Consider the following 15,113-nt stretch of genomic DNA (forward strand, 5'->3'; position numbering starts at 1 on the left):
GGTGGACAGGCTGGGCTGGCAAAGACCCTCACATCCTCTGCTGAAAAGAGGACACAATTGTGATCCAGCCCTGGGACTCTGCTGTGTGTAACTCTGCTCTGACCAGTTTCTGAGCCGCCCCTCACATTGCTATTAATACCTCAGGGTCCAACTCCTGAAGTGCCTGGGGCCAGCCTAGCGGACAGGGATGCCCATTTCACCTTTCTTTTCACTCCGTCTCAGCGACAGCCTAGCCAGTTTCTGCTAGTCCCACCTTTTCCGAGCTCTGACAGAGATGGGTCAACCCGCCCATAAAGGCTGCTCCCAGGACAGGCTGACCCCTCGGAAAGGCCTGCTCCCAGCCACCGAACTGGGCGTGAGTGCTGACTCCCTCCTGAAGTCTAAAGGCCCGCGCTGTCCCAGAGGGACGAAAGCCATCGGAGGCAGCACTCAGCCCATCGGAGCAGGTGTGGTCAGACCCCAACTGTGGGCTCCCTTCAGGCCTCTGTGCGGTGTCACCCACCAACAGTCGAGCCAGAGCTGCCCCAGGAGTGCCTGCCTCAGCCACGGGGGTCACAGTGAGCACCAGGGCAGTACTCTGAGCCTGATTCCTCATCTGTACAAATGGGGATCATAACATTGACCTTTTGGTGTTTTGAGGATTCAATGAACTAACAGGTGGAGAAAGATCCTAGCCATACTACGCTGGCACATGCCAAATACTTCATAGAATTGTTTTCAGCTGCTGACACCCCATCTCACAAAACCAAGTATTTTCACACTTCCATCCACCCCTGGAAAAGCAACCCATTACTTGAAGCATACTGCTTCTCCTGAGGGGAAACTCTGGAGGTCAACAGCAGAACCCCTAGCCGGGGTCACCCCTAATGCTGATGAGATTCTGGTCTGTGCTCCCCCCTCTCATGCCCCCTATAGCACCGTGATGGGCTGGGCAACATGGGAAGACCACCTGACCCTCCCTTCTCTGGGTGTCTCCCCGCTGACCATGCCACTGCCACGATCTCTTCTGGCTTCCTCCAGGTGCCCCAGAGGCATGGGGGATGCTAAACCAGCTTTTCAGGACATAAGCCCTGTTTTCTGTCAGACAGCACTATGGTCCCTTCACCTCCTCCCACTCCCCTGCCCCTTGGTCCAGGCAGGTTCTGCAGCCTAGACTAGGCTATTGGAACGCCTCCACATTCCCTCTTTGCTTTTAGGCAGAGGGCCAGCCTTGGGCCTTCTGATCAAGGCCAGAGTGGCAGCAGCCTGGCGGCAGGGCTGTTGGTTGTAACTCCTCCCAGGCTTTTCCAATGTGCTCTAGTTAAAGGAACGAGTTCCTGGAGAAACCCCCCAACCTGCATCCCAGTGGGCACTCCTATTCCATGGAGCAGGATAGAAGCCCCTGCCGGCCATCCCCCACACAGCTGGCCCTGCCCCCAGGGCACTTCACTACCCTGGGCATGCGCACATGCGCGCACACACACACGCTCACACACACACACACACACACACTGGATGGGAGGAGGAGCAGGGCCAGAGGAGCGGGCACAGAAGGTCCCCAGAGCATCTTTATCTGACAGGCCCGTAAGCATCCTTCCTACTGGACCTTCAGGACTTGACCTGGTCATCCTCCCGTTTGCTACCAACGCCGTGGAGGCTGGGTGGGTGCCCTGGAGGCATCTGCTCCCCAGGCACCCCACCTGCCATGCAGGAAGCCATTTGGGAACATCTCTTGGAGGTGAGGCCCCTGCCTCTGGCCTGGCTCTCCTGGAGGCCCAGGGCTGAGGGACACTTCTGAGGTAACAGCAGCCTTGGAGTGCAGGAGGCGCCTCCAGTGACAACACCTGCTCGTTAATCCCAGGCTTTCTCTCTGGAGCCTGCCCTGGCTTGGATGGTAGGAGGTGAAGGCAAGCAGAATCTGTTCCTCCCTTCCTGGCCCTGAGGTGCGAGGTGTTGACGAGTGTAGGCAGGTGAAGACAGGCCCACTCAGCCGTCAGAAAACCTGTGTAAGGCACCCTCTATCCATGCAGCACAAGAAGGTGGGAAGTGTGTAGAAGAATCTAAAGATCTAGAAAAATCTGGCAGTGAACGGGAATTTTTCCCATATGCTAGAACCCTAGACTTTGTTTCTGAAACTTCATTCTTTGGGAAAACCTATGAAGCATTAGTTCAGGAAAATTTTAGGACTTCATTGTTACATGGCCTTTCTAAACATATCTCCAGATGATTCTTTTAAAATCATGCAGTAAGATATCGTTGATGTGGGCAATCATTCCAGCTGAACCTGACTCACCAAAATGGTGCAGATGAGGCAAGCTGTTTTTGAGGCTGTAAGTATATATCCATTTTCAAAAACAAAAGAGCTTCAAGTGAAAGACTTTATTAAGAAACTACAGGCCCGGTGCACAAAAATTTGTGCACTGGGAGGGTGTCCCTCAGCCCAGCCTGCCCCCTCTCACAGTCCGGGAGTCCTCAGAGATGTCCTACTGATGGCTTAGGCCACAGTCTGGCCTCCCTCTGCGGGAGGTGACCCCATTGCCCCACTGCCGGCCGCTGTGGCTGCCGGTTCTCCTTGGCCCTCGCAGCTGCTGAGGCTTTGTCCAGAAAGATGTCCGGTCTATCTGGTCTAATTAGCATATTACCCTTTTATTAGTATAGATTGTTGCCCTAGCTGGTTTTGCTCAGTGGATAGAACATCAGCCTGTGGATCAAAGGGTCCCAGTTTCAATTCCAGTCAAGGGCACGTACCTCAATGTGTTTCTCTCACATGGATGTTTCTCTCTGTCTTTCCCTCTCTCTTCCACTCTCTCTAAAAATCAATGGAGAAATACCCTTGGATTAAGAAATAAAAATAAGAAAGAAAAAAAGGAAGAAAGAAATTATAAGGACATCATCGTGGCTGATTTGCATTGCTGCAACCTAGGGAGCCAAGATTCAAAGGCAGAAATGCCTGTGGTGACATCGCCACTGCTGCCTTGACTAAATTACAGATAACCACACTTGGGGCTTGAGGTAGAATGGACCTGCGGGACAGCAAAGGGAACCACAGGCCTGCAGGAGGGAAAACCACGTTCCAGTCCTGACTCTGCCTCCAATTTCCAATGTGGCTTTGCTGAGTCACCTAATCTTTAGACTGCAGTTTTCTCACCTGGAAAGAGGGGTGGGGCTGATAATCCTAGAATTCCTCTCAGCTCCATAATTCACCACAGTTCAAGTAGGGGTGGCCAGAGCACAGAACCTCTTCAGATGTTCATTCAGTCATTCATTCATTCAACAAAGATGCTCATTTGCATGAGCATCTCCTATGTGCCAAGCACCATGCTGGGATTCCTGCCCTAGAGCGCTCACAGCCTACTGGGATGAGCAGAGAGGTGAGTCCACTGGGATAAAGAAGGGCACAGGGCACACCACTGGCCCAGGAGCAACAGGCAGTCAAGCTTCACACCTTCTCCAAAGGCTGGCAGATCACACAATCCCCTTTCTACAACCTGTGAAAGAAGTGGATGTCAGTTTGCAGATATTTTCACCAAATCAATAAGTCATGCAACATTATAGAGCAGAGAAATGAGACTGTGCAGGCCATCAGTTTTCAGAAGTCCCTTGCCGCGACCTGCATGGCTGGGTTCAGGAACTGAAGGAGGGGCCGATACACAAATGAAAATGCTATACAAGAAATATGAATTTAGAAGGCATGGGGGGCCAGGTGGAGCCTCTTTCTTGAAGAGACACACCAACTTCTGGCCTGGTGTACTATTTATTTGCTTGAATACACATTTGCCCTTTAGCAAGGCATACAGGCATATCAAAGGTAAAGTCTGGTAAACAGTAAAAGGATTATCAGGTTAGGAAATTGCCTTGAGCCACCGCTTTCTCAACACGAACAATCCGTCCTTAGCATCAGCCCTGCTAATGCCCAAGGTCCATCGGCCTTCCGCGTTCCTTGGTGACAGTATTGGCAAGCAATGGCTTCCCGCAGTCCATGAAGACAACACAAGAATCAACAATTAGCCCTGACCGGTTTGGCTCAGTAGATAGAGCGTGGGCCTGCAGACTGAAGGTCCCAGGTTCGATTCCGGTCAAGGGCATGTACCTTGGTTGTGGGCAAATCCCCAGTAGGGGGCGTGGAGGAGGCAGCTGATCAATGTTTCTAACTCTCTATCCCTCTCCCTTCCTCTCTGTGAAAAATCAATAAAATATATTTTTTTAAAAAAAGAATCAACAATTACAGACTATGACACTTAGAAATTTAAAATTATTAGAAAAAGTGCCAAAGATGCTATGGTGACCTTTGGCTGGTTTGGGGCCTCCATCACCCTTTCCTTTAGAAACAGCACCCTAATCTTCACCACATCGTGTCTGGTGACAGAAGCACTGTGCCCAGGCTACCCCACCACCACCAAAGGTGGATACATGACCTGAGGCGGCCAACCAGAGGTACCCTGCTCTGGACTAGGTGTGGAGGTGCACTAGGTGGAGTGTGTGGTGGGAGCACTTCTGTCCAGGTCAGTCCTGATGCCTAGAGACCTTGGGGCTGCCCTGGCTTCTGTCCTAACTTGATGCTCCAGACTTCTCATCAGTGCTGGGAATTAGTTACCTGATGGCTATAAAAAAAAAATTCTTTCTTGCTCGAAATGGAGTTAAGGTGGGTTCCATGGCTGGTAGTTGGAGGACCTGACTAATTGAAGTTTTTATGATTAATGCCATGTGCTCCAATACTGTGCAGTTCAATCAAATTGTGTATGTGTTCAGCTTGAGACCTTTGCACAGGAAGTGACTGAGGTCCCGGTTTTGGAAGATTAATCTGCCACCAGTTGGTAGGTGGATAAGAATAAGTAATGAGCAACACAGTCATGACAGCTAAGAAGAAAATTCATGTTTATTGAGCTCCTGTGCCAGGAGCTTTGTTCACTTAATTCCCACAATCCTGGAAGCTGGGCAAAATCACCCCCATTTTGTGGATAAGGAAATTGAGTTTAGTTGGTTAAATAACATGCCGAGGTCACTTGGTTGATGAGCAGAGCTGGGACTTGAAGTCAGGAGAGCGAAAACTCATAGCCTGGGCTTTTAACCAAATGCCACGTTGCTTTACTCTGGAAGAAAATGGATGAGTTTCCAATATAATATGAGCAGCCTAATGCCACCTCGGAAATAAGGGCCAGGTTCCCACCTGTCAGCAACAGTGGGCCCTGGGAGCAGGAGCTGGCCGGTCAGGGGCCAGGGTGTTGGGCCCCGCCGTGAGCTTTTCAAAGCCACGGAGAGGACGGCGTTCCACCCGAGCGTGGTAAGTGTGGGGAGAGAGGGTTAGGGAGTCAGAACTGGAGCTTGGGCACCCACAGCTGGATTCTGGGAGAAGTAAAGGAGCCAGTGAAGGAGGCGGGAGGCTGGGAGAGAGAGGGCACCGCGGCAGGCTGGGCTCCACCTGGCGCGCTCAGGGCAGCTGACCGGTAGGTGCATGCGCAGAAGAGCTCACGATACTCACCTGCACACGCCCTGGTTTCTGGCGGGGGAGGGGGCATGATTCGTCCAGGGCGGTTGAGTGGCTGGTTTCACTGGTCCCTGCAAACCCAGGACGCCAGCGTTCACGCTGCCCAGCACTCCCTGTGTGCCACTCACAGCAAAACCAGCTGAGACCCGGCAAGGGAGCTCAGCCCAGCCGTGGTCAGGGCCAGCCAGGTCTGAATCTCGCAGCGCTGCGGGGGTGGGGAGCCTGGGAGGTCTGGCTGCGGGGCTGGGAGGCGCCCACTGATTCCGGCAGGCAGCTCTTCCTCTCCTCCCGCTCAGTGAAGGAAGGCAGGCGAAAAGGCTTTTATAAATAGCTCCAGCCCCAGCTGATTTGTAAATTCAGTGGGTTTGGTGTGGTTTTTTTTATGTCAATGACATCACTCTCCTCCCCATGGCAACACTCGACGATATCAAAATTGCCAAGCAACGTTGGAGCAGGTCGCTGCCTGAGGATTTAATGGAGAAATCCCAAAGTGAGCCGGGGCGCGCGGTGGAGGAGGGGCGCGCCGTGGCGGGGAAGGAAGCTGGGGCCCGCCGCCCGCGCCGCCGGCCCCGCAGCCCTGCGCCCGCGGGCGTTCCCGGGCCGCGCTCCCTCTCGTAGCGGTGGACAGCAGGTGGGGGAGGGCTGCTCCCCGCCTGCCGTGCCGGGAGCGGGAGCAGCCATCCAGGTGACTAAGCTGGCCCACTGGCACTGAGTCACCTGCGGGCCCGTGGGTTTCTTTCTTCTCCTTTGCATCTGATTATTTTGGGAGCTGGAAACTTGGAGCTGCATCTGAGTCCCGCCCCTTCCAGCCTCCCCTCCTTGCCTTGGGCTCCGAGGAAGATGGGACCTGCTGAGACTCTGCCACCCCTTCCTAAGGTTATAGAAGACGCGGTGGGGGCCGGAAGTGCCATGGGAGAGACGCCAGCCACCGAAGTGCAGTAGCCGATATGGTGATCCGGCTGCCTTGTCCTCCAGAGGTGCCGGGAGAGGAGGGGAGTCTGGTCCATGCCGACTGGATTCCTCCCGGGCTGGCTTTGAACTCACCTCCCACGAGATTTTTCTGTAAATGAGTGGCTTCTAGGGTCAGAGTGGCATTTGGAGAGCGAGGCTGGATTGGCTTAGGCCGACCTGGGCAGGTAGGTGGCTCTGTGCTGGGTGTGGCCCCACGTGGGAGAGAGTGTGTGTGGTCCCCGTGCTGAGGACAGCAGGGGGCCCACAGAGAGCCGAGGATGCGGGATTTGGCAGCAGCTCGTCCTAACTGATGCTGGGCCAGCCCCGGTCCTGAGACGGGTGTTGTGGAAAAGGGACACAAGCACCTGGCCTGAGCAGGGTGAGAGCAGCGCCCGCTCAGACAAGCCCAGGCCCTCTGAGTCCACAGCTCAGACACGGGGCAGAATGCCGAGGCAGGGAGCGGTCGGAGGGGCAGGCCAAGGATGGAAGCCAACCCGCCAGCCGGCCGGACAGCACATCGCTGCTCCCTCTTCCGACAGCCCTGGGCACGAAGGAGACAGCTTTCTACCCAGGAATGCTGTCACTCGCCCAGGCAGTGCCAGTCAGCATCTCTGTGTGTTCCCTGCCAAGCTCACGGGTGCGTTTCCTGAGAAGAGCGCCGGCCAGGGCACAGCTTCCCCATACTCAGGGCCCAGCCAGGGGCCACTGCGCAGCCTGGCCCCCACGAGGCATGCTCCGGTGCGTGTCAGGCCGAGGGGCGTGGGCCCCCCGCCTCCCCCACACAGCTGGCAGCCTCACGGGCACACCGGTGAGTAAGCTGCGGAGGGAGGAGGCTGTGTGCCCACAGAGGCAGGACGACACCAACCAGGAGCCTTTGGGAGAAGCGGCTGGGTGAGACAAGCACTGAGGTTTTCTTTTTCTTTTCTTTTTTTTCCCTTTTTGCCTGAAGGGAGTGGCGCTTCCTGGGCTAGAGACAAGCACCAGCCTGCAGTGGGGAGCTCCAGGCCCAGCTGCCCGGAGGAGCGGCACGGTAAGGTCCCGGCTACCTACATAGGCTCGGGCTTCCCAGGCAGGGGTGGGGATGTGGAGGTGTCCAGGCGACGTGCCATCTGGGACAGGGGCAGCAGCTGTGGGTTCCTGTGGGCCCCATCCTACCTGCCACTCCCTTTCCAGATGGATTTTGAAACATCCCAGTCCAAGCTGGCCTCTGGCTTCCCGGCTAGAGAGCGAAATGCTTATTTCTGCTGTTCCCACCTGTGCCTCCCCTCCTGCTGGGCCGAGCCAGTGCCACCAGGACACCCTCCAGGATGTCCTCTTACCCTACCGCCTCGAGGACGCTCCCCTCTTGTATTCATCCCACAGATATTTACGGAGCATCTTTGGGGCCCAAGCTCCAAGTCATGCCCTTATGCAGAGCCTAACCGGGCACAGATTCTGACCCTGACACGCAGTGGCAGGCCGGGTTCAGGGGGCCTGGCTGAGCAGTGAGGGCCTTGGGCTCTTCACTCCTGCTGCAGGCGCTAGCGTCCTGGTTTGCTCTAGGGTGTCAGGCCCAGTGAGCTTGGGGTGTTAAAGTGCCGGGGCCCAACCAAGAAGTGAGGCTAATATAGCCTGGTTTGTTCTTTCCCTGGTGTCACACACCAAGTCCGGGGGGGGGGGGGGGGCGAGGGCTGCTTGGGTTCTTTTCCTACACCAGGAACTGGGCTCTAAGAGTTGAAGATAAGCTCTGGGCTGCCGGGCCCTTGGGTCCCATGGAAGCTCATCGAGCTGGGAATCAGGCCTTTGGGCCAAGCAAGGGGTCCCTCTGCAGATCAGGAGGGCAAGCGGGGAACCCTAGTGCCTAGTCAGGAGTGGGTGAGCACCAGGAGCAAGGCTTCTGTTCTGGAAGCACTTGATTTGGGTGGGAAGCTGTGTGCCCCTGTGGGTAGCCACAAGGGGGGAGTGTGGGGGCTGCATGGGTCCCCAGGACAGACTGACTCTGTGCGCTGAGTTCCTGGGACGTGCCAGGCATAGGGAAGGTGCTGCAGGAGGGGCACATGAGCCCAGCATCAGGATGAACCCTGACATGTCCCCACCTGGCTCCAGGATGAGCAAGTCCTGCTCTCCCCGCTGCAAAAGGTGACTCCAAGCCTGGGAGTGGGGGGGTCTCTCATGTGTGCAGAGCTGAGCAGCAGCTGGTGCCCAGCTGGGTTCAGAGTGGCAGAGGCTGTGGAGTGCCCGACAAACAGCAGGCTCGCAGGGTGGCAGCTGATGGAGCCAGGAGGGAGCAGAAGGTAGAGGCCAGGTATGGGGGCAGGAGAGGGAAAGCCTGCCTGGAGTTTAAGATGGCGGAGGGAGGCCCTGGACACTGACTGTCTTATGCCTGCCCACCTCTGTGGGACAGCCAGCAGGGAGTGGGTGGAGACACTGAGAGACTGCATTCCTTACCCAAGGGGCCCAGAGACACCTGTCCTGGGTGCAGAGGCCTGAAGGCCTCGTGGGAAGCTGACCTGTGGCCTGAAGCAGGGCCCTTCTCACAGGATGCCCTCTACACCAGGAGTGGGAAGGCCCAGGCCTCAGGAGCCGTTTCTAAGGCTTGGGCAGTAGGAAGGGTGCTGACAACCCGCACCCACAGGCATTCCGCAGCTGCCCCTGTGAGGGCTTTGAGAAGAGAGTTCATGTCTGTGAACCGGCCTTGGTGGAAAGAAGTGGGCCACAGGCTGGAAGAGCATGGAAAGGTGAAAGCTTCAGAGGCAGGAAGAGCTCTCAGTCTCCTGGCCCCCGCTGGGCCTCCTGCCTGGGAGAGCAAGCTGACTGGAAGCCCCTCTTCCAAGCTTAGCCCTGGGGCCCATTAAGGGCTAAGGTGAGATGTGAAGGGTGTGACATGCAGGGGAATATGTCTTTTCTTGGCAAGATGAGTGCTCCAGGCAGCCCTTGGAGATGGCAGTTGGCACCTTGTTCTGGCTCACTTGCTTGTAGGCAGAGAACAGGGATTGCCTCCTAAGTACAAAACACTGGTGGCAGGAGCAGGGGGTGGGAGGAAGTGCCACGAAATGACCAGGACAGAGCCCTTGCCCTGGGGAGTGTACAGTCCTTCAGCAGAGGAGGGAAAGGAAAGCTGAGCATGGGGCCAACCCCACCCGAAACCAGCCGAGCTGCCGAGAGCCATGATCAGCAATGGGCGGGGGTGGGGGCTGCCCTTCTGTTCACTCTGGGTCCCCGATTCATCACGGTAATTGTTAGCCATTGAGTCCAGATAATTTATAAATTTAGACCAGTACCAGGAGACGGTTCTTAACATAGAACTTCATAAAGATGAATAAAAAAAGATTAGCCAAGAGTGAAAACACAAAGGAAGAAACAGCTTCTACTGTTATGGGCAGAAGACAGATTCTCAGAGAGATATATAGGAAAAGGCAGAATAGTGGATGGTTAACAGCAGGTGAGTGTCAGGCCCGGGGCTGCCTCTTCCTGCCTGGGTGACCTCAGATAAGTTACCTCATCTCACTAGGTCTCAATTTCCTTTCCTGTCCAAGGGAGATAATTATAGTGCCTATGAGTTAGGGCGGTTGAGAAGATTAAGTAAGGCTATATGCAAATACCCTTAGCAGCATGGCTGGCACGTAAGTGCTCAGCAAAGATAATGTTATCATTGATGACTATTAGTGTTAGAGGAACAAAGTGCCAGGAGGGAGAGACCACACTGGGGTCTTCAGGGGAATCAGAAAAGGCTTCATGGAGGAGGTGGCTTTGGAAGAACCCTTCCCTGAAGAAAAGCTAGTTTTCAGAATGCTGATAGATCCATGCCCAATATTGCTGGGAAGGAAAGCAATACCAGATCCATTCTTTTCCAAATAGCAAATTGTTTATCCACTGAAATTCTCTAAGGAATGATTTGAGCCTATTAAGAGTTTCCTTCTTTTGGGGGGTTCTAGAGTTTGAAGTCTTGAGAACTTGACGTGGACTGTATATAGTGAAGGAATCGAAATTTTAACTGTGGTCACACTCTTCTTTGGGCTTGCAATCTTGTCACAGGGTGGCCCTGATTCCTTGAAGAACTGCGTTCTAATGAGCCCCATCTAAAGCACACACTTGGAGGTGCTTCGTGCAGAAGGGCCAGCCTGGAGACCACAGAAATCTCCTCTACTACCATGACACGACTTAGAAATGCCCAAGAATCATAAGGCTCAGGCTCAAAGGGTTATTATTCTATGAATTTAAGAAAGGTAATCCCAGGTTCTGTTCACCTAGAACAAGGCAAACCCAGAACATGACAGACTTTCATATCCTGTGGGAATTAGCATACAAACAAACAAACAAAAAATGGGTTCCCTCATAACTACATGTGGCCTCATCAGCCCCAGCAAAGGGACACCCACACTGGCCAGCATCTATACTAATAAAAGAGGAATATACTAATTAGACCAGATAGACCGGGCATCTTCCAGACGTCCTTCTGGACATCCTTCTGGACAAAACGGCAGTGCTGCGAGGACTGAGGGCTGGCGGCGCGGGAGTGGGAGAGGCCACGGCGTGGGCCTGTCCAGCATCGAGGCCCCTTCCGCAGAGGCGGTGCAGCAGAGGGGGCTTCGCGGCCCCGGTCCCACTGCTGCCCCTTCTGCAGAGGCAGCCACAGAGGCAGCGGCGCGGTCCCGTCCTGGTGCCAGGCCTCCACAGAGGCTGGACGGGGTGCAACCTGCTGTGCCTCAACCTCTCACAGCCCCTCCCCCAGCTGGCCTGGCCCCAGATCGCCTCCCACCCACCAGTGGGCGGGGCCAGTGCTAAGAAGTGAGGGCTGAGGGCCAGCAGCCCCAGTGGCAGGCTGGGCTGAGGGACCCCCCACCCCCAGTGCATGAATTTTCATGCACCAGGCCTCTAGTTTTCTATAAAATCTCACTATGACAAATCAGGCAGTGCAAAGACCCAAGTCTTTATAGAAAGACAATGAGGACCTTTTTGTACACCTATGGGGGTACAAAACTGCCCCCTTGGAGTGCTGTGTCGTCGGCAAATGCCGGCATCTTCCTGCTTGGCTCTGGTTTGTCCAACCCTCAAAGTACTCAGGCCCCTGAGCCTCTGGCTAAGGGGGTGGGGCAGGGCTGTGATCTGCACACTCAGGCTGCCCCGGACCTGGAGTGGGGGCCTCTGGGTGCTCAGAAAAGAAAGTCCAGAAAGCTCAGGTCAGCTGCCACATGGTTCCGGTTTCTGGTCCCAGTGCAGCAGGTCCCCCCAAGGCAAATAGCAATGAACCAGTCACTGTGCTCACGGCCCCCTGCCGCCTGCCTGTGTGCCCCGCTCCTGAAGGCTGCAGCAGCGGCAGGGTTAAAACCGGAAGGACTGGTTCTCTGGTTCAGCTTCCTGGCCTAGAGCCTCCAGCCTCCATTTTCTTTCTTTCAGCTTCAAATGAGGCTTCAAGTGGAATTAAGCAAAAAGGCACAGAGGGTGTAGGGAGCCAGGGACCCGTTATGCCACAGCCTCCCTGACCGTCAAGAGCACAGTCCCAGGGCAGTGGGTAGAAGCACAGAGGTGGAAAGGGCTGCTCCAGAAAGGAGCTGGCCTTGGATGGCCGTAGCACATGCAGGCCAAAGGAAGTCCCCAAGAATGTTTAATCCGGCCCCCAAACTGTTAGAGGAAAGAAGAGCCCCAGAGAAGGACAGTGGGTCCTGGGAGCGTACAGCTGGCTGCAGCAGGGCCAGCGTCAGGCCTGGGGTCTCCGGTCCCAGTCCAGTACTCTCACCACCCAGACTGCCTTTCCATAGGCAGCAGCATCAAAGGCACCCCGAGGAGGGACAGACACTTGATGGCTTGAGAGAGATGGCCTGACCTGACAAAGTGGGAGGCTGGACAGGTCCCAGCACTCCTCTGTGCCTCCTGCCCTAATGGGGCCCTAGTCCTGCCACCCCTGCCCCCATCTTGCTCCACATGGAGCCCCAGCTCAGCTCCTGCTCGGTCAACAGAGCCCCCAAGAAGAGGCTCTGTCCACCCCACCCAGGCCACTCTCTGAGTGTAAATGGATGGACTCAAGTTGTATTTGCCCCAGGAAGCATTTTACATTTTAACTAGAAGGCTGTCATTGCCTTAAGCCAGAGAAGGAGGGAATGATGAGGGCATCTAGGAATGAAAGGGAAATCTGGGCAGAGGTTAGGGGAGGCAGCCTTTTCAACGGTATATACTCTGACCCAGGCAGGAGTATAAATGTCCAATGGCCATCATCAGATGTTGGATCTCAGAAGCAGGAGGCCTGTCGTCTGTCACCCTATCACCAGGCCCAAGTGGACAAGAAGACTTCCGTATTACACTGCAGTGGGTCTTACTGGAGACGGTGTGTCTGGGGTCAGGAACGGTGGAGAAAGGTGGAGGTCTCAGACCCGGGGGAGGGATGGAGCGAAGGCCAGGAGAACAAATGCAAGGCCAGGAGAGCGCAAGGGTGCGGGCTCCTGTGGAGAAGGGGGGTCAGGACAAGAGGAGGAGCTGCCTCCAGATGGTCCATCATCCCAGCAAGGGCGTCATGCCAGCCACCAGTGAGGGCGTGGCCGTACACGCCAGACCCCTGCCATGTCAGCACTCACATGAAGGTCCCGAAGGCTGCTACCGTGGGGCAGTCAAGGTGTGGGCCAGAGACTCAGAAAGGAATGACCCTGAGAAGGGAGGGCAGCAGCTGCCTGCACGCCTCCAGGACCCTCTGAGCACAGCACAGCGCAGGGCAGACACAGAAGGCAGAGTCCAGCGAGCTCTACAGCCAGGTGGTCAGTGCTCCCGCAAGACCACACAGCCCACAGCCCGTGAACTTGTGCAGAACTTGTGCATTTAGAGTTAAGGCGCTCCAGCCGGAGGGCTGTGCATGGGGCTTGGACAGCCAACACTGTGCTTCCTCAGACTCTTTCCTTTCTCTGGCCTGAGCCCTTACCCGGCCACATGCCTCCTACTCCCCCCACTCACCTGTCCTTCCTTAAAGTCAGGCCCTGGGCACCCACTTCAGACTGGGGCAGCCACCAGAGGCTCAGGAGGGAGAGGAAGGACAATGAATGGCTTCCATTCAAGGAGGCTTCCAGCTGTTAGTCCTGCCAGCAAAAATGCCAGCCAGAGAGCGAAACTGCCAGCAACAGACATTTGGATGGCACTTTGGAGCCCATTCAGAGCAGAACCTGCAAAGTGATCATAGTGAGAAGATATTAAGTGAATTTATCATGTCTCTGTGTTCTCAGCACAGAGGTGACTCTCTCTTTTCCCAGCCCTCCCCAGGGTGGCTTAGAGCCCCTTGTACCTGGGAAGGGTGCCCAGCCTGCGCTGCTCCTGCTTCAGCCCCTGGGGGTGGGTAGACGGTGGCCCCTGCATCTGAGTGGCTTGTCTAGGTCACCAGGCCCCTTTGGGACAGTCAAGCAAGTTCGGGCCCAGTGTCAGTTTGCGTTTGGGGACGACTGGCCTTGTGTATTTCTGTTGTCACAGGGAGCCTATCACAGGTGCAGAGCTTGAGAAAAAGGTGGAGAGAGGCTAGAGCAGCGGTTCTCAACCTTCCTAATGCCGCGACCCTTTAATACAGTTCCTCATGTTGTGGTGACCCCCAACCATACAATTATTGTCGTTGCTACTTCATAACTGTAATTTTGCTACTGTTGTGAATCATCATGTAAATATCTGATATGCAGGATGTATTTTCATTGTTACAAATTGGACATAATTAAAGCATAGTGATTAATCACAAAAACAACATGTAATTATATATGTGTTTTCCGATGGTCTTAGGCGACCCCTGTGAAAGGGTCGTTCGACCCCCAAAGGGGTCGCGACCCACAGGTTGAGAACCGCTGGGCTAGAGGCTTCTGGATGTGGGAGTTTCCCTCTACTGAGGTTCAGGGCAGCGGCCAGGCAGGAGAGCCCCATGGACTTTTCCCAAATACCTAACTGGGCCCAGACAATGCTGCCCCTGGGCTGGGTTCTCGCTCCAGGATCTGCAGAACTGACTTCTTAGCAAGTTCTCCTGGAAGAACCCTGGCATCCTGCCCCTGGGGCACTCCAAACGGGGCTCAGTGGCTCCCCATGGCAGCTACAGGCGTGCATGGCACGGCAGAGGGGACTCTCCTCCTCAGTCCCTGTAGCAGCTGTGAGGGCCAAGGGTCAAGAACCTTTCACCCGGTTTGGGGTGCTGATCCTCTGGGCCCCTGCACTCCAATGTCCTAGATCTCATCATTTCCCTACCTTCTGAAAGGAGGTTGGCCCATTATACACATCCCTCCCCCCTTATACACATCAAGAAGCTGAGGCTGAGACGGGCTGGCAGTCTAGAGAGACAGAAGGGCTCCGAGCGTGCAGGAAGCCATGTTCTCTACAGCTAATCTCTCTCTCTCTCCTCTGCTTAAGGACCCCACGGGCCTGGCAATGTTAACTCCCGCAACTCACGCTCCCAGGCCCTCAGAGGTGGCCACCTGCCTCTCAGCCTCATCAGCAGAGAGAGATGGTGAGGGACCATCAGGGTGAGGGACACTGCTCAGGCCACCCCAAGAACAGGAAGGGACAGCTGTTGGACAGCCTGGAAGAGAGGGAGATGAAGGAATCTACACTAATAAAAGAGAAACATGGTAATTAGCGTACGACCGCTACCCTTTTCATTGGCTAATCAGGGCGATATGCAGATTAACCGTGCCTTGCATTGGGAGCTGGGCACGGGCAAAGCTGGCAGTCCCAGGAGCTAGGGGTCCCTTGCCTGGGCCTAAAGCGGAGC

General features: G+C 55.3%; 1 protein-coding gene and 1 long non-coding RNA gene across 5 annotated transcripts in view; one reads left to right on the forward strand and one right to left on the reverse strand.

The window, feature by feature from the left end:
• Nucleotides 1–4,830: 4,830 nt before the first annotated feature.
• LOC106697860 lies at nt 4,831–5,596 on the reverse strand. Its single transcript, XR_001349113.2, has 2 exons — nt 5,459–5,596; nt 4,831–5,069 (listed from the first exon to the last, which is right to left on the reverse strand). It is a non-coding gene; the product is annotated as an uncharacterized LOC106697860 (long non-coding RNA).
• A 236-nt stretch (nt 5,597–5,832) lies between these two features.
• PAK6 (p21 (RAC1) activated kinase 6) overlaps nt 5,833–15,113 on the forward strand; it is a 39,788-nt gene continuing 30,507 nt past the window's right edge. Inside the window, exons 1-2 of one of the 4 annotated variants that reach the window (XM_014459420.2) lie at nt 5,833–5,954; nt 7,365–7,445. The gene's annotated coding sequence lies outside the window, so the exon portion shown is untranslated. Of the gene's footprint in view, nt 5,955–6,156; nt 7,224–7,364; nt 7,446–15,113 lie in introns of those variants that run through there. The other 3 variants (XM_023757466.1, XM_006093009.3, XM_006093010.3) reach the window with 3 other exon arrangements.

This window comes from Myotis lucifugus, unplaced genomic scaffold (genome assembly GCF_000147115.1).
Source record: "Myotis lucifugus unplaced genomic scaffold, Myoluc2.0 scaffold_109, whole genome shotgun sequence".
NCBI classification, from domain to species: Eukaryota; Metazoa; Chordata; class Mammalia; order Chiroptera; family Vespertilionidae; genus Myotis; species Myotis lucifugus.